Source organism: Symphalangus syndactylus, chromosome 12 (genome assembly GCF_028878055.3).
Source record: "Symphalangus syndactylus isolate Jambi chromosome 12, NHGRI_mSymSyn1-v2.1_pri, whole genome shotgun sequence".
Lineage (NCBI taxonomy): Eukaryota > Metazoa > Chordata > Mammalia > Primates > Hylobatidae > Symphalangus > Symphalangus syndactylus.
This window is the reverse complement of record NC_072441.2, coordinates 71,607,718-71,630,872: the sequence shown is the minus strand read 5'-3', so window position 1 is coordinate 71,630,872 and position 23,155 is coordinate 71,607,718. Positions and strand designations below refer to the sequence as shown.

At 43.0% G+C, this 23,155-nt stretch overlaps 1 protein-coding gene across 2 annotated transcripts in view; it reads left to right on the top strand.

Moving 5' to 3' along the window:
- The window catches only part of TBX15 (T-box transcription factor 15), a 119,366-nt gene that overhangs the window by 14,516 nt on the left and 81,695 nt on the right, over window positions 1-23,155 (top strand). The window lies entirely within an intron of this gene.

Below are 23,155 nucleotides of genomic sequence, written 5' to 3'. Positions count from 1 at the left end.
TGGGATTGGGAGGGGCGCGGGCCGAAGACAACCGCGGGAGCCGAGATCTGGGACTTGTTTCTGAGAACTCGGGAGGACTGGCGCGGCGTTCTCCAATCCAATACCTCAGTCTCGGGGAATGACCAGTTTGTCTCATTTAGCCTTCAACCTCGTCCTTGCCCTTCTCCCACCAACTTTTCGATGATGGAACATAATTATATTTCTACTCCTTTGGCGTTTACGGAAACAAGAATGGATGTTAGACCCCTTACTCCTTGGGTCACTCTTCAGGGCCCACATCTCTGTGTATTTAGGGTGTGAGTATGATTGATTTGTGTCTCAGATCCTACAGTAACCCATGTATATTATGTGCACGGAACATGTAAAAAGCAGGGCGGATGTCATGTCTGTATTTTAACAGAACCCTAGGAGGGGAGAAGCCAACTTTTAACATTTTGTGTTAAGTGCCAAGATTTCAACTGTGCAAAAACAGCCCGGGGGAACAGCTGTTGTCGAAAGAATCTTGAGTGTGCGCGCGCGCACATACACACAACGCTCGCAATTTGGTTTAGCGGTTTCAGAAGCTTTCCAGCCCGGACTTCTAAAACCATGCTGGAAGGTGCTCCTGCTGAACAGCCGGAGCTGGAGAGCAGACCCCGCTTCGCACGCTGGCAAGCCCGGGGAGGGGGCAGCGGCCTGCACTGGGATAGAGACGGCCTGGGGCTCAGGAGCTTGGGGATCCCAGCCGCAAAGCTGTCCAACTCAGAGAAGGGACAGCTGTCGCTTACATTTTCTCTTTAGGCAGTGACAGTTCAATTTCCATGCTCCCGAGGCTGGTAATAATGCGATTAGCGGGTGACCTGCAAAGATAGAGTTTTATGAATTCTCCGTGTTTTTGTGGCCCGTTACGGTATTTGAGTTTAGTACTGGGGAATTATTTTTATTAGTCGATGAAAAGAAAATTAAAAGGAGATTTATTTCGACCGTCCAAGCCTTTTCCTGTATTTGAATGCAAGTGCTTGTCCACGCGGACCCCTGCGTGGGCATTCCAGAAAGGGACCCAGGGCTGATGTGTGTTTCCCTTCCCTGGCCAGACCGTATTTCCTCAGCTCATTTATCTATTGTCAAAATCTCGCGTGGGCCTTCATACAGTTAGAAGTTCTTGCAGGGGTTATGACACCTTAGAATTTGTAAGGTTCTTTTATTTTCTCCACGGCGGAAAAAACAGAAGTTGTTTAGCTGCGCGTGGCAGACGTCCTGTCCCGGGGAAGTTTTCTCTTCGGAGGCCCCAGTTCGCACGGAGCTCGTCTAGGGCCTTATGTTCAAAATGGGCAATATATGGGGTCATAATTAGAGATTCAGATAAGAGTTTGCTCTTTCTGCCGTTCTCCTCAGCCTGAGCTCCATTCAGGAGGCGGAAGAGAGAAAAGTTAGGGAATGAGGCAAAAAGAAACCATTCTAGAGCGTGAACCTGGGGAGCTAAACTCATGAATTCTATTTACTCGCTCCCGCGGGATGGGGGTGGGGTGGAAGATCTAACAGAACTAACTTTATGTAACAGAGTTCGGTTGGTCATTTCCCATTACGTTATCATATTTTAAAAAAGAAAAAGATGAGTATTTGGATTGGAGAAAACGAAATGTATTTGTGGGGCAAGGGTCTAGGAGGAAGAAGCTGAAAGCCCAGCACCCTCTGGCTTTCTGCGGAGCTGGGCTACAGGCCGGGCCTAGCCTTTTAGTGGGCCGGGGGAATCCTTAAGGTGGAGACCCCGCAATGGCTAAGCCTTTCTTAACGATTTGCTGGTAGGATGAGAAAAGATCTTTTAGTAAAAAGGGCGCCGTGGCGTGGAGACGCGGCGGTCCAGGGAGCAGAAGAGGTGGAGCTGTGGGCTCCAGACTCAGGCGGTAGCGAAAGGCGGGACCAGGCCTGGGGCTGTTTTTAGGCCTTTCTTTTTCTGTAATATAGCACCCTAACGAGCACACACAGGGACACATTTAAAGATGTGTGTATGGAGGAGTAGCGCAGGCGACCCTATTGTGCCCAGGGCAGCGTCTCTTCGCGGGTGAGCCTCATTATTGTTTCAACTCTCTTCTCCTTAGGGCCGAGAAGCCGCTGCGTGGGTCTCCCGCCCTAGGCCGATAACAAACCGGGAATAGGAAAAAAACAAAAAATTGTTTTGGGGGAAGAATTAAACACACACACACACACACACACACACACACACACACACACACACACACACACACACGTTCATGCCTAGAGTATTCTCACCATCTCTCATAACACCGTTTTTTAGTCCGCTCTGCCGGAGCTTCAAAATTCCGCGATATTTAGACAACTCTAGGGTCAGATTTTAATGTTTAACTTTCATTCAAAGACGCGGCCTTTTGCTTTTTCACAGCCCATTTTTCTTTCCGCGTCTGGACAGAGCTGGCTTTAGTCGGCGCCCGAGCACCCGCAGCCTGGGGCACCAACCTGCAGCAACGGGGGATCAGTCCGGCCTGCGCGTTGTAGGCACTCACTCCACAGAGGAAACTATGTATTTCGAAAGTGTTTCAAAAATTCCACCGAGCCTGGTGGCCCCGAAAAACCCCAAGGCCCGCCAGACTTTGGAGAAGGGTCTGTGAGGTACCCTCACTGTCGTACCTACGCCGGCACTCGCAGTCTTTTGGAGAAGCCGCTAGAGTGCCTCAAGACCAGCCTCGGAGGGGCCTGGCTCTCGAGCCTGCTCGCCCCCGCCCTCTCCCAGAGCAACAGAGGAACTTTCGAGCTAGGATCGGCTGGAACAGCTGCTCCGGCTGCGGCCTTGCAAGTATATTGCTGCGGCCTTGCAAGTATATTTCAGGCGCTCGGCGGCGCCATCTGCGCTCGGACCTCAGCCCCAGCTCCACGCGGAGTCCTCAGCTAGGGCTTGGGCGTTTCCCGCCAAAATCTTCTGCAGAGTGCGGCCGAAGCCGGGTCTCCCGCGGAGCGAAATAATTTAAACCTTCTGTGGAGGGATTTCCTCCTCCTGAAACTTCGGGCCGGGCCACGCAGCAGCTGCGCTCCAGAGGCCTGGGGAGGTGGTGGCGCGCGCGGGTGGGCACCTAGACAGGCACACCCAAGGACACGCAGGCAGATCGACACTCCGCATACACGTGCACAAGTGGCAGGTCTCACATTCTCGCACGCACCAGTCAGCTCAACTGCTAGTGAAATGAGACAGGAAAAGCCCGTGCAGAAAGCGCGGCCGCCCCAGGGCACTTTCTTTTTTGGAGTTATCTAGACCAAGTGGTCACATGAATTAATCTGCCAGTTTATGGTTTGTTTGCTCAAAATAAAACTCAGAGATTTTAATTCTGACATCACCTCTCTACCAACCTCCAACCCCCAATAGGGAAACAGGGTGAACACGGAGGAAGTGACTCTTCACTGACGTTTAAGTAACGAATAAAAAGTGACGAGTTCAAGCCAGCGGGGGAGAATGTGTTTGTGTTTGCGCGGGGCAAGCGCCAGCCAGGGCACAGGCCGGAGCTCGGACCGCAGGGACAGGGTGTTCGGCGAACGCGTAGAGTGAGATGCCTGAGGGTCTGCTGGGGTAGAGTCCAGGGACAAGGAACCTTGATTCGGCTCTGCCGTGCACGCCTCTGCTCTGGTGCTGGCCTGGAGGTGCCTGGCTCCGAGGAGTCAAGGGTGAGGCCTGGTGGACCTACGCAAGGCACTCGCTTGTCAGGTTAAAACGGTCTTCCACGGAGGTCACCCTTTTGGTAAGTGACCTTGTGTGAAGGGAAGCGAAAGGGATCTAAGGCCCGAGTTTGTCATGGGCCAGTGAGGATTATTGTGCGCTGAGGGGATGAACGCCAAGGACCTTTTTCTGCGCACTGATCGGATCTTACTAAATTAGACGCCCTTTGGGTGCGCGGGGCTGGGTTCCCGGGCAGCAGGGATGGTTATGAAGACATTCTATGTAAAACTCCGGCCCCGGCGCGGTGGCACAATAGAAATCAGTCGGCAAAGGGAAGTAATTGTAACCAGTTCCCACCCAAAGAAATGACCACGGCAAACTGCACTAGGGCAATGGGAAGTTCAGAGAATGGGAAAACCCAGATGTAGAGTTTGGACTGTGATGGGGAGGAAGGTAAAATGTGCTATGGTTTGCACCTCCAAAGGTCCCTTCCCACTCTAGGTTCCCGCGCTTCAGAAGCCAGTAATGATAGACCCAGGGATCACAAGCGGGTGTGCAGGTCTCTCCTTTTGCTGCCACGAAGGGCAGGGCGACCCCTCACCCGCCTCTGGCGTCCACCTCTGCACCTCAGAGACCCGCTGGGGAAGCACAAACCTCATGGGCAGCGAAGGCTTTCCTAGGCAACTTCACACACAGTCTACCGCCGCTGCAATTCTGAATTCAGATCTTCTACTCCCAACTCAACGTTATTTCTTACTGAACACTATATTTGGGCTCTGAGCTTGCCACTTTGGGTATCTTGATTTGTATAGGTGAAATTCCCAGAAGGAAAATTTCATGGGGGCAACCTTCATGCAGGGAGGAAGGGAGAATTAAATTTCTTAAACAAGAGTTCAGACTGAAATGATGGTGACACAAATTGTCTGCCATTTTTCTGACACCTCCCATACCAATGACTTCAAATGGTTAAAAATCTTTTAATTATGAAAGAAAATTTGTTTAAAATATCTTTTAATATAGAAAGCATGTGAGGAGTGAGTGAAGAATGGCATGCAATGCCTAAACTGGAGACCAAAACTAAAAATGCTGAGTATTGTGGTTTGTGTTCCCCATTTATCTGTATACTGTTCTTCATGAGTGTAAACATGGAAACGAGTCCCTCGTCATTAACCCTCATATTAGGCCACAAGGAGAATGGGACAAATACATTTAGGCTTAAAAGACCTAAACATTGTGTTCATCCAGTCCCCTCTTAGGGCATGCAATGCTATTATTGAGTGAAATATTTCTGGTCCATCACAATCGTTCTATTGCCAAAAAAATTATAAAATGAGAGGACCGCTTTGAGATCCTGATTATAGACTCTGGTAGAACTTTATTTCTCACATCCGGGAGAAAAACAATTACCTCTTAAATCTGTGAATTCCTTCTCAGGGTGGCTATAATTTTTTGTTTGTTTGTTTTTTGTTTTTTAAAGCAAGGCCGAACTGTACAAATTCGACAGGGATAAAGGGCAGATTGGCATGCTATATACCTTTCTCCTTTCTGGAAACAGGACTCCATTTGATTATTATTCTGGGAGTGCAGCTGGTTATTGCTTTCTTACTCTCAAAAGATAAAATTGTTCAATAGGAGAAAATACTTAAATGATTTTCCCATCTGAGCTTTATGTTTTGACCTTTTGAGATACTTTTCACAAAATGGAAAACTAAGGAACTGGTGGAATGTGGAATCTCTTTTCCTTGCTCTTTCTCATCCGTGTAGTTTATTTTTGCTTTGCTTTTCCTGGTTTCTAGTAAGTCTGGAATTTTATATGTGCATGACTGACATACTCAGGAGTCTGCACTAGGAACAGCAATTAGCAAATTTATAAATTAGGGTCCTGTTTACACTTCTTTGGGGGAAGGATAATCATTAGTTAATTTAAGTGAGGCCCTTGCTTTAAGTGTCAGAGGTGGAAAATGTGATTTGGTAGGGAGGACCCGCTGTGAAATGGGAAAAGGGGAATTCAAGAAACTGGTGAGGACCAATCAACATTTCTTCAGTGCCATCAATGGCTTCACTTTTAGGCAGGATATCTTGCTGACTGCAAAACTGGTGATGAGCTTTTGATACCAGAAGTGAAACAGGCCTTGCAAATGACTACTTTTCATTTTACACTTTTAATATTAGCTAGTGTTTTATATATTTTATAGATAAGTGTATAAAACATATGTTCACAAATGTATGTGCTTATATACAAACTTACGTGTGTGAACACCATAATATCACCAGAACACTATATCTACATCAAAATATCAGTTCTGAATTGGATGTAGATAAAAATTTGGGACAAGAAACTGCCATTGTGTGTGTGTGTGTGTGTGTGTGTGTGTGTGTGTGTGTGTGTGTGTAGCCAGTTTAACAAATTGGGAATGTATAAAATTTGGGAGGCCAAAAGTTTTGTTACCCCTAGGTATCCCAGTTTTGAAACTTCCAGGTAATGGGCATTTTCATTTAATTTGTAAATAAACTGATGACTGTGACCAAAGTCAGAAGTACCAGTCAAGGCCGGGCGAGGTGGGTCACGCCTGTAACCCTAGCACTTTGGGAGGCCGGGGCAGGGGGATCACGAGGTCAGGAGTTGAAGACCAGCCTGGGCAAGATGGTGAAACCCCGTCTCTACTAAAAATACAAATACTAGCCAGGTGTGGTGGTGCGGGCTTGTAATCCCAGCTACTTGGGAGGCTGAGGCAGGAGAATAGCTTGAACCAGGGAGGCAGAGGTTGCAATGAGCCGAGATCGTGCCACTGCACTCCAACCTGGGCGACAGAGCGAGACTCCGTCTCAAAAAAAAAAAAAAAAAGAAAAAAAAGAAAGAAGCACCAGTCAAAATACCAGAAATTGAGACTGTACAGATGCTATTTAAAAGAACAGGAGGAGTGGAAATTTTTCTAACTAAATTTAGCATTTAATTTTGTAATTTGTATTAATTTTGGATTGGCAGAATGGTACTTTTTATTCTAAAAAGTGGTTTCATGTTCTTCCATGTAGAAAGTAAACAGAATAACTAAAAGAAATCTTAATAACAAATATAGCTTATAGAAATAACTAGAGAAACATCGTGATTTGAGGAAATTAATTTAAGAACATAAGAAATGCATGTAAAAGCGTCCTCTTATTTGTCTTCTTATATTTTCTACAATATAGTTGCCAAGGCTCAAATGAGCTGACAGTTTCCAAAATGTTGCCATACACTTTAGAGGATTAAAAAACAAAAACACAAACCACCCACTGCAGATGACGAGTAGAGTTCCCTTGGAAAGGGAACATTAGAGAGGTCATTATTATAGACCTAGCCCGGAGCCTTGGAGGTTTTTTTAGCTCCTAGTTCTCAACTGGATGAACCGATTTTCCGAATCCCCTCACCGCTGCGTTCTCTTTACTATCCCACAGCTGGGAACGTGTAGTTTAAACTCCGGATAGGGGTCCGGGAAGCTGTTAACCCCCTTACTTGCCACTCACTTCCCCTCTCCCAATTTTCCTCCACCCACGATGAAAACGTCCAATTCTTCCCCCTCTCCAAGAATTTCAGATCCCATTTCACCGCAGAAGGAACTGGGATTGCATCTCTTCTCTTCAACCCATCTCTGGGAAAACAGAGCAGTTTCGGTGACCTTCACAAGTCAGAATTGGGCCGTGGCCGTGTCTGCCCGCCCTCGGCCCCTCGGCCCCTCGGCCCCTCGGCCAGGCCTTGGAGGCGCCGCGGGGCGGGAACGGCGAACCGGTCAGGCGCGGCTTGGCTGCGCGGCCTCGGTGTGCCAGCCCGAGTTCCTGTTCTCGCGCCCGGGGCTCCCCGCTGGCCCCGCCGCCTCGCCTCGCCGCGCCGCGTGCGCCCGGGGTTATCGTGGGGCCTTGGAAACCCGGGACCCGGAACCCTGAGGGATGGCGGCTGTTCTTAGCTCTAATTACATCCTGGAGAAATGTGGGGACCCTGGGCTAACCGGGAAGGCCCTGGTGAAAGACACTCCCCCCAAAACAAAACAAAACAAAAACAAATCAGGAACCCGCCAACGACAAACCAGAAATGCAAATGGAACCCAACAGTCTCACACCTCGCGCCCTGAGGGGAGTTCGAGCTTTTGCTTTCATCAGGCAGAACAAATTTCCGAGGAATCAAACTGACTTCAAACATTAGCAATTAGAAACCAAGAATCCGCTGACTTGAAGAACTTTTAATCCCTAACCATTTCCAAATGGGTAAATCTAGGGTCAGTATATATCGTAGCTAGTCTGTTAAAAAGGAAAGTCATCCTGTGGGATCCTGACGTGGAGGATCCCTGGGTGCCTAAGAGGCAGGGACGCTGACGCCCAGAAAGCGAGCATTGCCCACCAAGACAAAGAAAAGCAAATGATTGTCTTTCCCGCTGCTCTTGGGGATTAAAAAACAATGAACTAATTCTTTTATTAAAAAAAAAAAAAGAAGAAAAAGAAACCAACCAAGTGTAAAAGCAGAGTGAGAAGTGACTACTATACTAGTAGCTGAAATAACTGCGTTCTTTTAAGAACCCGGCGGGAATGGCTTCCCTTTGGAGGGAAGTCCTGTCCCGATGCATCCTTGCTCCAAAGCTTTAATCTCTCCAGGATACAGGGCTCCGAATTGTAAACCTAGGGGCTAGGTGCCTTGGGTGGTTTAGTGCTTCCACTCTTGCTCCTGAAAAATAAATAACTGATTTTCGCAGTGGGGAGGGGCAAACATTTGAGCCAACAAGTGATTGTGAACACAGCAGTGCCTTCCCTGGGTTCAGAAATATTTTTTCAGTTTAGAAAGTTAATTAATAATTTGATTTTTTTTGGCATCAAAGGGTGGGAGGGGCTATACGTACTATTTAGAAAGAAGGATTTAGTTAGAAAATTAAAGGTATAAACAAACTTACAAAGGAATACTGAATTGTAAAATATATCAGAAACTTTACTTACTTATGTGGATATACATGTCTTCACTCTCCTGCAAAGCTTTCAACATAGACCCTCATGTTCTGTATTATATCCATATTTTTATGGTAGAAAGAGGGCTGGAGGAGCTTAAGTTAGTAGTCCTAGATTCTAGTGCTAGCTTTGAAATTGGTGTTGGAACCAGGGATATTTGTTTTAAAACCAGACATATTAATGTTGAAAAAAAGTTTCAAAATTGTTTTATAGCCACTGATGAGTCCTCAGTGCCTCATTTGTGAAGTGAGGGAGACAAGGCTTAAATGACATCCGAGGCCCCTTTAGCTACAAGATTCTGTGATCCTAACTTTGGTTTTGTTTTTTGAAATATTAACATTTTCTCCTAAAGTACTTTGGTCATCACTGGACCCATCCTTACTTTGTTGGAACTAAGGAATTTTACTGCAGTTGTAGAAATTAACAGCAATAGCAACACAAGGCCAAAAAAATTAAAAAAGAGAGAGAGATTTTTAGAGCTAGAATTAAAAGCTTTGGTAAAGTTCTTAAAAGAGTTTTTATATTAATATCACATGTTCAGAAGTCCTGGATCAGTGATTTCCAGTCCTTGTGTATGATGTAACCTATTGTTGCTTGTGTGAACGCTGTTGAAAGGGTTCTACAGCATTAGCGAATTTAAAGGAAATGTAAGTTATTTATGCTTTGAACATTTTCTGTGCCATTCCCAGAAATAACTGGAAAAACTCTGGATTTGAAAAATGAGGGTTGAAAAAAGCAACTTCATCACTGGTGAGTTGAATTGGTGGGCTAATAAAAATCAGTTGCCCCCTCATTACTATTTGAGCCTGATGGAAAGCACTAGTAACTATTTTCCATGTCTAGTCTGCTACGCCGAGATCTTGATCTGGCAGAGATGTGAGAATGCTAAAAGGATGACTTAGTAACAGGCAAAACGCTTGTCAACAAGATAGATCAGAAGACAGCTTAGCATTCAAGGCCTCTATTCATAGCTGCTGAACTTGAGGGCAGGGTCAGATGCAAAACTGTGCCCAGCACACACCTAGGAGGGTTTCTAGTGTTTCTATTTGTGGGACTTTATTTCCTTACAGACTTCTGCAGGTGGGTTCAAACTCCACTGATGGCTCCCCACCCTCATCTGATGTCCACATTCTGCGCAGCCCCTGTGCAGAATTCTGCAATCATGGAACCGGTGGATTTACTAGTTGTCCTCTGTCACTACTACCCTATAAACTACTGTAGGCCAATGACCTTGTCCTCATTGTTTTTGTATCTCCAGAACCTAGGACAAGTGGCTGTTACATAGGAAGCACTTAATAAATAACAAAACTATAATAATGATAACACGATAAGAACAACGATAAGAAACAGCAACGTTTATTAAATAGGCACTCTGTGCCAGCCCCTGTGCTATATATATATGTGCATATATATGTGTATATAACAATTATATGTATATCAAAACACTCACAAAATACTCTATCTTATTATCATTTCTATTTGGTGCAATGAATGAATGAATTATACAGTGTAGTGGTTAAAAGCTCAGATTCTTGGGGGTCAGACTGCATGTGTCTGAGCCCTGGTTTTAACGCTTGCTAGTTGTATGACCTTGGGCAAGTTAATCACCCTCAACCCTAGTTTCTGCATCTATAAAATCGGAATAATAAATGTGTTCACTAAAGGATTACTTGAGAATTACATGAGATAGTTCACATACAGGAACAAAAGATTTAGCACAATGCCTATTATTCCTATCAATTGAATTGACAGTGATTACTCACCTTAGTGAGCAGCTTAGGGATAAGAAATTGTTGCAAATTGTAATCTATAGCAGCCATTGCCCCCTCCCCCATTCTTTTGCTTTAAATGGAATGTGTGGGACTTGAAGTGGAATCCCCACTTTGTTTATAGCCTACGGTTAGAAACAGTACAGAATTTGAGTACCTGTAGCTAATAAAGACGAAAGGAATTTTGACAGCTCTTGCTATTGAATGTTCCACTGAGGCAAAATGCCAACCTGAGTGAGCATCTGGGGAAGGGGTGGGAAGTAGCTGGCTGGCAAACAGTAGGAAGAGGGAGTGAGCAGCGGTGCTGAGGAGACTTAGCCTTACCAACTTCCCCAGGAGCTCTGCTCTGAGAAGACAGGAGGGCCTTTCTGAATGCAGGGAAGTGGAATAACACAAGCATGTTTCTCTTTGGTTAGTTTTTGATATTTCTTCCTGGAGCTCAGAAATCCCCAAAAAACCAGACCTTACCTGATAGGAAATAGAAGGATTCATTCTTTGTCTGTAAAGCCATATTCCAATGTACCCCCAGGATTCCGGGAAAAACGAGCCAGTTGCACCAGTTAGTTGAAGCTGCAGTAGAGGATTAGTAGGTGTTGCTTGGCTGAATTTAAACAACAACAACAACAAGAATAAAAGAAGAAAGAGACTAAATTAAAAGAAAACCTGTAACTGAGCTGAATGTTGGGGAAGAGGAATCTGGGAAGTCTTTTTTTAGAGAAACAACAGGAACCCCAGATCTGTTTTGCCCAGTTTAGGACTGGACAACCCACATTTGGCAGCCCTGGTTTTCCCAGTTTTCTTCCTTCTGTAAAACAGAAGCCTGGATTTGATAATTTACTACTTTTTAAAAAATTTTTGTTTCACCCTAGACTTTGTTTATATTATTTCCTGGGAACAGAGGGAGAAGGTGGCTTCCCTAGGAAAGAGGAACAGAGAAGAAATCCTTTCCTCAGCCTCCTTCAAGAAGCCCAGGGCCCTTAAGAAGAAGTGCTGAGGTCCTGACCATCCAGAGGAAAAGGGAACTGCCTTTTCCTTCTGGAATCCAGGTCTCAGTGTTCAAATTAGACTCTGCCCTATGTTTTATCTCCAAGACAGATGTTACTATACTTCTCCAATTTTCCAAGCATTATTTTTGCTCAGTGTCCACAACTCTAACCAGCAGTAGCTTTCATGGATTGAGAGCACACTCTGTACCAGGTACTGTGTGGATGGTTTTATTCACATTCTCTCATTGCATCTACCCAATAGGCTTGAGGATGGTAATTCTTTCCCCATTTTACAAATGAGGAAATTGAGGCTCAACAGATTAAATAGCTCACCCACAGTTGCACAGTTCCAGTATACTTTAAGTGACCAGGCCAGAATTTAAACTCAGCCCTGCGTGGCTCCAGAGTAATATCCTTAACCACTAGATTATATTGCCTGCCCTGTAGATGATGCTTAAGAGCTCTAGGGAGAATGTTGAACCTTTGTAGGTGGAAATTTATGTTTGCTGCTCATGTTGTCACCAAAACAGAAATTGTTAAATTGTGAATGAGAGAGAGGTTATTTAGTTTCCACGTCTTTTCCTTCCTTCCTTGTCATTAGTAGTTCCTCTGCTCCTAAGGTGACTTTTCCATACCTGCTAGTAGAGGTCTTTTTGTGGCAGTGATATAGGGTTGTTTTCTAAGCCATGGTCTTTGGAATGGCACATGTGCAGCCTTCCCAACATGATCTGTGTTTCTTTGACTTTAATGCACAAAAATCTCAGTCAGTGTCTGAAGTGTAGTGACTACATATTGAATTTTATCTAAAACCTCTCCATCCTAAATCTCCTCATGCAGTGAAATTCGGGGGGAAACTTTAACTGTGCTGTTTTACCCATTCCCTTCTCCATTCACAACGGGATGGATGGAATCTTATTGGTAATTGATTCAAAATGGAACAGCTTAGAAACATATCAGTTGCAATGACGGGCAATTCGTGCATTTCTAAGTACTGTTGATTTTTTTCAAACTCAGTAATCGCAGCTGAAATCCCCTTGCCATGGATTGAATTTACAAAGGAAGAGATTCTGATTTCCACAGTGGCTTCTTTTTAATGCCCTAGGATTAGGAAACTGCCTTGAGGACCCACGGCAAGTACACCCACTGTTAGGGTAGAGGTTTTAACTTTAACCTCTGAGTGACTGCTCTGATTCATTTATTTTGTAACAGCTCTATTTAGAGTAGCCTTGTTTGGTATGGTATCAGTTATTTGCAGAAGTCTCTCATCTCAGTGAACACTTACACCCTGTGCTCCATTACTCTTCTAATGCTGTAAGTGGATGAGATGCCAGCAGTGAGTTTCAGAGAACTTAACAACAGGTTTCATGCTTTTCTGGCGCACCTGTTCACTGTCTTTCCTTTACTTTTTCTCCACTCCAAGTAACCTTCCTCTCTTAGGAAGTCTGATGTCTCCGACAGGGATTTGAAGAAAATCCAGCCCCCTGCCCCTGTTTTGGTGCGTGGATTTTAGCATTAATGTGTTTCTTGGCTGTTTAGTTGTACAGTCTGTCATATTCCTGTCTGTTGTGCCCAGTGATTAAAAAAATGGCTTTCAGAAGCGAAAAAGAGAAAGACATAAAATCCATCTCTGTTTTAAAGCTTTGCTTTCTCCTGTTGCCAGCACCACTCTATGCAGGCCACTGATTGATGGGATTTGATACGCTCTTTCAGCAACAGAAGCATATGAATCTCTGGGTCCATTTCCTTTCCCAAGGAACCCATAGAGAGCCAAACTCTTGAAATATAGAATGTGGCAGAGGATGAGATGAACACTGCAATCTTGGGTGATTTACTGGATCTCATCCATAAGATCTATCACATTAGAAATGTAGATTCTGCAAGGTATGCAACTAGCCAGGCCTTGGTCATTTCATTTTCCCTGCAGTGTTCAGAGCACTAGTTGCATGACCAACATTAATCCTGGGAACATTAGATCCCATCTGGTACAACTGTGCATTACCCAGATTAGACTGTGACAACACAGAGATTTAAGGCATCTCTGTGATATTCTGACTGGGTGGTAGGTACTGCAGGAGGTGCTTCCTAAAGACACAGGCCAATTTGATGGCTGTAGGGTTGAGCAGAGAGTAAGCCAAGCCTCAGCCAGTGTGTATGAGTGTGTGTGTGTGTGTGTGTGTGTATGTGTGTAGGGGAGTGTTGGGGGCGGTGCTGAAGGGTGTTACGGAGAACTGGGTGTAATAGTTCCCTAGCCTGCGTGGGTGAATTGGTTCCGGATGTTAACATTTTTTCTTTGGGGCTTGACTACATTCTTCTTTTTCTTTGCCAGTCTGTTTTCCTTCCCAAATTCTTAGGCTTCCACAGCTGTGTGGCTCATTGCTGGTCAGTGCTGAGAATGAAAAATCTGCTTTATTATAAGGGCAGTTTTTAGGCATGTGTATAGGTTTAGACTTTTGAGGGGTTTTTATTCAGCACCTTTTCTGAATTCTGAGGGCTTTTTTTTTTGCCCATCATCTTATCAGCTGAGTACTAATTCTGTAGTGTATTGGATGGCCTCTGTTGGGAGATGAGCATGAGTGTGAGTATGAAAGCATGAAAGCAGACAGCCTTCATATACTAGAAGCAGAGAAAGCTGGTTGGTATGGGAAACTAAGACAGTAGATAGAGGCCAAAGAAGTAGCACTGAACTGCAGGGAAGAGTCAGGGAGACCTGATTTGAGCAACTCTTCTGGCTGTGACTTTGAACACATGACCTGGGCACACTGTACCTCAGCTGTGTACATGTCAAATGAGGGCAAAAATATTGCTGCAGAGTTGTTGTGAGAATTAAGTGAGATAACAAATCTAAGGTGCTTGGCATAGTACCTGGTACATTCATCATGTCAATTAACGTTTATATCAAATTACCCTTTTCCATCTTAGAATATTCCTGTCATATTTGGTGCAAAATTAGGGAGTGCTCAATATTATCAACTGTCTACCTTGCTCATAATTATACTTTTCATACATTGAGACAACTCAGACACTCTTTAGTGTTTTTATGAGAAACCATTTGGCCGGGCGCCGTGGCTCACGCCTGTAATCCCAGCACTTTGGGAGGACAAGGCAGGTGGATCATCTGAGGTCAGGAGTTCAAGACCAGCCTGGCCAACATGGTGAAACTTTGTCTCTACTAAAAGTACAAAAATTAACTGGGTGTGGTGGTGGGCACCCGTAATCTCAGCAACTTGGGAGGCTGAGGGCAGGAGAATCACTTGAACCCAGGAGGCAGAGGTTGCAATGAGCCGAGATTGCACCACTACACTCCAGCCTGGGTGACAAGAGTGAGACTCCATCTAAAAAAAAAAAAAAAAAAGAAAGAAAGGAAAAGAAACCATTTGGAGAGTGTTGGCACAAGATGGTCCCAAACTACCAAACTACCCTCCTTGCCCACTTTTCACTGCTGCCCTATTCACAGCTCCTCTCCACACAGGCTTTTTCTCCTCTTCCATGCCATTATTGCTGCTGTCTGGAGCACCGTTTCTCCTACTTTTTCCCATAAAATTCTTTCTAAAGAAAGTTATTCTACTTTCAAGATCTATCTTGAGGACCAAATATGACAGGAATATTTTAAGAAGGAAAAAGGCAATTTGATATAAATGTTAATTGACATGATGTGTAAATCCAAACATGTAATGGCTTCAGAACATTACATATGTCCATGCAGAGCTTATATGTTTGGGAATACCGTAATGGAGGAAAGTTCTTGGATGCACCAATTGTACCTTTAACTCGGAGTTGGCTAAAGGGAGCTCTTTTAGGGATGTCTTTTTGGTTTCCTCTCAAAATGGCACCAGGGTGCTTCTGTGGTTTTGTGGTCACAAAAGAGCCCCAGTTAGGTATTCTGCAACTCTCGAAGGTGTAGCCAAGATTGTACAAATACAAGGGTCTCCCTTTGGCCATCATCATCAGCTCCTCTTGGAAGGAGGTCTTCACCAAGTAACCTGACTTGACCATTAATCAAGGCTCCTGTCCTGCCTTTATCATCATAGAATACCTGCCGGCTTTACACTATCAACAGGACAGTAATTTGGTTTTAATCTGTTATTTTCTTGGCAGGATGCACACCTGTTCTATTCCTTTTGCCCTATTAGATTGACATTAACTTTTAGACTTTTGGGCAATTGATGCCTATACCCAAGGGGTTGTTGGCTTTGGCTGTCCCTCTTATTCTGTGGCCATCTTTGTGCACATGTAAATACATATACACACTCACACAATGGTTTTGGTTGATCTTTTCTACATTTTAGAATTGGTCATAGGTGAATGGATAAGTTAGAAGCCTTTAAAAATTAATATTTTGTACCTTTCTTATGACATCCAACGTATTTTTCCTTGAATTATCACTTTTTGGAAGAAATATTTATTTTACAAGCCCCAACTAGACTGCAAAACCCTGGAGAGCACTGTGTCTTACTCATCTTTGAATTCCTGTTGGCACTCAGTTAACATTTGTAAAACTGAATTGGTGGTTGTCAAACTTTAGTGATGGGTTTTGTGACCACTACAGCCACTTTACAGATGACTTGGCTTCAAGATGATCCTGGAGCCCAGCATGAGGTGCCTGCCAGTCACCTGTAGGTGTGACCTGGAATGTGTCAGTTGATCTCTCTATATTCTGGAATCTCTATAATAGGAGTAAGACCCCTGCACTTAGAGAAGAAAGAAAGGACATTTGACATTTTTGTAGATAGAAATTGTTGAATGCTCATGGAGTCTTTTTTGGAGCTTTTGCCTGATGAGGTGTTAGCATTTAGAAGCATAATTAGTTTGTGGGAACCTCTCTGCCTCCTCTTTTCCCATTTGTTTCAGGATTGTGACCATGGCAACCTCTGTTTTCTGCCCAGCAAAGGAGAAAAAGAAATAGAATAAAAAGCAATCTGAAACTATCTAGTGTTCTTAAACAGTAGTGCAAAAAAATTTCTAAATGAAAGACAGATTGTGTGTGTTTGCCTGAGGGAGCAGAATTGTGTTAACCTGAAGCAGAATGACAGATTTTTTTTCTGGCTTTTCCTTCCCAAGAGCAGTGGAGAATATGTGCATGAACTGACAGGAGATCCCAGCTTAGGTCTCAGCCCCATGGTACCAGGGAAGGCAGATTGTCAGGAGAAGGAAGGAGAAAAACCCCTCATACACAAGGTAATCACTGAGCAAAATGGAGGAGTGAGAAATGTGAGGCAGCTCTGTGAGAATGCATTAAAAAACTGCACGGTCAAGCATCAGCCGCAGAGATCCATAGAGTGCCAGGTGCTTTTTGGTCCTGTCAAATTACATGTAAAATCCTCAGTACTGTTTTGGTTCTGATGCAGATGGTCAAGGAGAAAAACAGCCTCACTTTGCTATTTCCTTTCTTCTTTTATGCTTTATGACCTGCCTTCCTGCTGTTGCTTGGAAAGAGATGTTCTGACTACTATGCCAGTTGCTTTTCATGACTTGCAAGACGGTTTCTCTTTAACCCAGATCTTGTTAACAATCCATTGGTTTAGAAGATAAAGGTCTCCTTGATTCAGTGTGAATTCTCAGCTAGTATGCCCACAGTGGCAGTGGACTGTTAGGGCTGACCCAGTGTCATTGTGGGTTCTGCAGGGGTGGTGGTTTCCAAGCCATTGTTATATTCTAAATCCTGCAAAGTGGAGACAGATGTGGAGGGCCAAACTTACACAAGGAGGCTGTATTAGTCTATTCTCACACTGCTATAAAGAACTACCTGAGACTGGGTAATTTTTGAAGAAAAGATGTTTAGCTGACTCACAGTTGCACAGGCTGTACAGTAGGCATGGCAGGGGAAGCCTCAGGAAGCTTACAATCATGGCAGAGGTGAAGGGGAAGCCAGCATGTCTTCACATGGCAGCAGGAGACAGAGAACACGGAGAGGGAAGTGCTACACACTTTTAAACAACCAGATATTGTGAGAACTCACTATCACAAGAACAGCAAGGGGGAAACCCCATGATCCAATCATCTTCCACCAGGTCCCTCTCCCAGCACTTAGGATTACAAAACAACATGAGATTTGGGTGGGAACATAGAGCCAAACTATATCAAAGGCCAACAGACTTGAGGTGAATGGATGCCTTGAGCTCCAAGCATGGGAAAAGAGAGTTTCTCTGCACTTAATATGTAAATGATCAGAATAACCTAGTCTATCTTTCTCTAGTTGAGAATCCCTGATCCTGAATCTTGGAGGATACTTCTTCAAGATACATTTGTGGGTTTCTAAATGTTAATAGCCAACAGACTCTAGGAATTGTTAAATGACCTAGTGTCTTTTGGGAGAATGCCACTTCAACATGGTTCTTATTCTGTATCCTCTTTAGAAAGGGAATGTGACCCAGGACTCAACCCAAGAAGGGTTGTACAAGATGACTCACCAAGATCTGATTATAGGTCATGAAGGACCTAATTTGATGCCTCTGAAGAACAAGAAGTCTCTTCAGATGCTAAAGTGCTTTTTGAGGACATATATTGTCCACAAAGATTTGAAAGTTCATTATTCATTCTTCTGTATGCTGATCCTTAAGGCTTACAGAGTTCTCTTATAGGCTTCCCTTCAGGTCTTTCATGGTTCAGAGGCCAGAATCAACAACTCCAGAGAGTAACCCCAGAAGGTCATTGCCTTGACACCCCTATAATAATCACACAGTTTGAGCTCCCCTATTTTCTGTTTCACAGTGAAATGGGTCCTATTAAGTGATGGAGAAGATGGGATGAACCTGAACCATAGGCTACTGGGAGAGGTCTATCCTTTGAGCTGCACTAGGTACAGGGAATAAGTTCATTTGTCCACAATGCTAAGGAACATGGTGCAGATACTCTGGGGCAAGAGATCTGACTGCTGTGCCAGTTGCTTTTTATGACTTGCAAGAAGGTTTTTCTAACCCAGATCTTGTTAACAATTCATGCTAGGTGATGTATTGATTATGCCATTTGGGCTGTTGTATCTTAGGAAAACCCCAAAACCTACTTTCTAATCCCAACCATATCGATACTTTTCAAAGAAGCTGAAGTGCCTGGTATTCACGATGGAGATAGAGGCCTGGTGTCTTTATCAAAAAGAGGGTCTAGGTAAACAGGGAAGCTCCCTGTGCCTGGCTCTGGGGCTCACCATAGACTGTAATCCAAGTTTCACATCATATGGTTCTCTTTAGATGGGAAGCAGGGCACCAACACCTTCTTCTGGAAGCCTAAATCAGAACAGACCCTCAAACTAGTTTCCATGCTGAGAACTTCTGGGTCTTTCCTTCTCCACCCAACAGCATTGGCAAAATAGCCTGTTTACTCACAAATGCAATATGTATATATTCGCAATATATATGTGTGTATATATATATACCATTGAGAGAAAGTATTTAAGTTTGTTTTTCAGAAAATTCCTCAGATGATGTTAGGCTGGGCATGGTGGTTCACACCTGTAATCCCAGCACTTTGGGAGGCCGAGGTGGGCAGATCACTTGAGGTCAGGAGTTCGAGACCCACCTGGCCAACATAATGAAACCCCATCTCTACTAAAAATACAAAAATTAGTGTGATGCATGCCTGTAATCCCAGCTATTCTGGAGACTGAGGCAGGAGACTCTCTCGAACCTGGGAGATGGAGGTTGCAGTGAGCCGAGACCACGCCACTGCACTCCAGCCTGGGTGACAGAGGGAGACCCTGTCTCAAAAAAGAAAAAAAGAGAAAGTCCTCCGATGATTTTGATGGACAGCCAGGTTTGGAAAACACTGTTCTGTACCACTGTCTTTTTCTTAGGAATTCCCAGGAGAAAAAGACTGAGAAGTGTACATTTGGCAAAAATGATCACAGTGCTCTGGAACCTGTATTTGTAATGCTATTGTAATAGTTCTACAAGTATACAAATAAATGTCATAACTGAGAATATTAATTACTCTAGCTAAGTCAGAAAATTACTTTTTGTTTTAATAGGAGGGACTCATGGCTATTGAAATAATGTGAGGGCAGTAAGTAATGTCTGATTACAGGCTCCCTAAGCAAATGAGGCCTGGGATGTTTTTCTGGTTGTGGCAAATACAACTTGTTATTTTATAGAGGTCATGGAAAATGAAACTCCTTCAGGGTTTTAACACTGACAACAGAATACCATTCTGGAAATAAATTAAATTAGAATTAAATTTAATTTTATGCAGGTTGACTCTGGGAACTATGCTCAACATTTGCAACTCTTAGGATGATATTTAGACCTGAATGAAACACCAAATTGAATAAAACACAAGTTTAAAAGTGAAGTATTTGGGTAACCTCTTCTTTTGTCTACATGGCTTTAAACAACTGCTTTGACTATTTTATCTTCTACTTGTCCCTTTCCTTCACTTAACTGATGGATTTGACTTGTCGAGTTGACAGATGAGGTGCTGTTTCTATGGAATATAGCTATCTTTGTCAGGTATACAGAGAACATAAAATCTTAGCTCAGTGGTGGCAAACACATTATTTTAAATCATTTTGTTGAAATATTGCCTAATTATGCTGCTACTTATAGGTCATTTTTATGATTTTTATATAGCATTTCTACCTCTGTGAAATCTTGACAATTTTAGTCCTTCATTTTTGAAATTATTCACTTAGATGCTTGTCTAAGTGAAAACAATACAAAGCAACAAATAAAAAATAAATATTTGGTGAATCTGCATGAGAAGGTCAATAATGTAGGTGTCTCGAGGTCAACCCTTTTCTTTTTCTCTTGTGGCACTTTGCTTGTACCTCTAACAGAATACTGCAGTGATGGTATTGGAGTACAATTATTTGTTTACATCTGCCTTCTTCACTAGATCTGGTATTTCCTATAGGTCAGGAGTCTGTCTTTATCTCTGTATGTCTAGTCTTCACACCATCCCTGGCTTGCAATAAGTGCTCTATTAATTAACATGTGTGGCAATTAATGAATAATCATAGTTTTGGGTTTTGTCTGTCCTGAGCTATCAGATTAACTGTTTTGACTGAACCAGCTGGCTGGAAAATTTAGTCAAATCACTGGCTTTTCTCCAAAATGATCACTTGCATAATACTGCTAATATTTTATATTGTATATTGGTTTATTTTCTCAAAGTACTGTCTGTCCCAGGACAGAAAATCATGTTGATAATTTTATTTCATTCTCTCAAAAACATAGAAAATGAACCACTAGTCTTATCTTAGAAGCAGGAAAGCAAATGAAGACAGCTTAAGCAAGATCACAGCCAGGTATGAGCAGAGCTGTTGGCATAGATCTGTTGCTTTCCTGCTAAAATGCCCAGTCTCAGTATACCTTCCTTTCCTCAGTATACTCTCCTCCTTTGCATACCTCATTTCCTTACCCTGGGCAGTGTGGATGGAAGTTTAGAGGATGTGCTGGAGGCAGGCCGAATACCATTTTACATTCTAAGGGCCTATGAACGTGCAATGAGTTTTCTTCTAGTTCTCCTAGGAATTGGGTTGAAGGCCAGACCTAGAGGCACACAGTAGTGATATAGAGGGTTTCCTTCACTTTTTTTTGAGGAGCCAGTGTTTCTAAGCCCAGAATGTCTACCTTTGTGTTTCCTTAGCTGCTGCCCAGCAGGCCCAGGAGAACCTGCTCTGCATAATTTGTGAAATCGCTGCTGGGTGACAGTCCATTAGGTATCTTCTTCTGTTCATGGGCCTCTGGTTTTCCCTGAAAGACTGAATCAAAACCTCAAAGTCACAAGATTGGTTCCATTCTTCTTTTCATCTTAAAGTACCAGGTGCACTTCTGTGCCTGATAAGATTGTGTTGGCCTCAGTTTCTATTCTCTAATAGACTGTGATATTTTTTACTTATTCTTTTTTACTTATAAATTTAAAAAACTCAGATAATTTGTATACTTTTAAAAAATCCAGACAGCCCAAAATGAACAGTGAGAAGCATAAAGAGCAATCTCCCATCCCTAGTTTCCGAGCTTATCCCAGGATAACCACTCTTACCAGTTTCCTTTTGCATCATTCCAGATACATGTATGATATATATGAGTCCTTATATACACATACACACATATGTATATATACAAACTTTTAAAATGAAAAGAGAGATTGTGGCATAATATATATAGTACTTTAGACTTTATAATTTTAGTTGTGAGCTGTTGTGTTGGAGACTGTCAAATAGTCATTATTGCAAGTTCTCCACTTCCCCCCTTTTAAAAGTCTCTTAGAATTCCATCGTGTGGATCTATCATAATGTTTATTGAACCTATTTTGATGAGCCTTCAGGTTGTTTGCAGTCATCTCCTTCTTTAAATAAGGCTCCATGATTACTTTTGGGCATTCTTGTGATAGCACTTATAGAATAAATTCTAGAAGTAGAGTTGTACAGTTGAAGTCATGGCATTTAAAATTTTGATGATTATTCCAGATTACCCTCCCAAAAGGTTGTTCAATTTACACTTCCACCCACAGTGTATGACAGCCCATTTTCCTATCCATTTGCCAACAGTATGTTAGAAAATATTTTTGTCTTTGCTACCCAATACCCTTGTATTTGAAGGGTATAATGCTTGCAAATTGATTTCATCATAAATTCTCTTCTGTTCTGCCTCCAACTTCTCCATTTTTTCCAGGTACAGAGCTTAAGTTTATAGATTTGTAGAGTAATTCCTTCTTCTCTTTAAACAGGCATAGGGTTTTGTTTAATATCACAGGCTTCCCTGTTCCTCCATTTATTACCAATCATTACTTTAACTTATTCTTTTAGGATCCTGGGGTGCACGTCTTCAGTGCCGGAGGCTTTCAAGGTGTTGAGTAAATAAGAAATGGCAGCAAACATTTCTTGTTAGTGAGGGAGAGAATAAAAGGCATGTCAGTCAGGTTTTCTGGGTGCAACTTTGGTTCAATTATCTTCAGATGTTTAAAATAAAGGCTGTTTCCAAACCATTTCAAAGAACGGCAGGGCAACCTGCTGAGACCTGTGTGAAATGAACACCCTGTTACAACTAATTAGTGTTACTGTTTTCCTTGCAGTTGGGGGTGAAAGGAAATATATGAAGGGTGTTTATCTCTTCCTGTAGTAGGAAAGAATTGGAACCACTGGAAAAGCCTGGAGGGGGACCCAAACCATGACTCCAGCTGGCTATTCCCACCTTTCTCCAAAGAGTGGCTGCAAGCAGCTATGAGCCATGTGGCTGATTTGACCCAGTGCATATGCCTTCTTTCACCATGCACAGCCTTCAGGTTGTTTTTACAAGAGGCCTGAGACAAATAGCCCATTCGATTAAATTTGACAACTATTTATTGAACACTTAAAATATGTAGATGAGTAAGGAATAGTCCCTGCCCTAAAAACTTTACAATCTAGGCAGAAAGGATAATTGAGTAGATGTTTGGAGCGCCTGGAAGTTTTCAAGGAGGATAGCGGTTATGAGCTTAGGCTGGGTTTGAATTGTGACTCTAATCCTTATTAGCTCTGAAAACATGGGTAAGTTGCTTAATTTCTCTTGACTTCTATTTACTTATCTATAAAGGTTTTGTCATAAGAATTAAAGTCATCAACAATTAGTGATCTATTAACGTCAGTAACTACTACATAATTAGGGCTATGCCTTAGGAAGATTCATGTCACAGTAGTAAATAGGACGCTAAAGCATGGAATGGGGAAAGATAAGAAATGGGGAGATATGAGTTTAGTCAGGATAGGTTTGGCCCCATGGCAAGACAAACAAACCCTGAAGTCTTAGTGGCTTAATATATACAAGTTTATTTCTTGCTCACTGTTTCAGTTATCAGTTTGTGCGCTTAGTGCCTTAGAA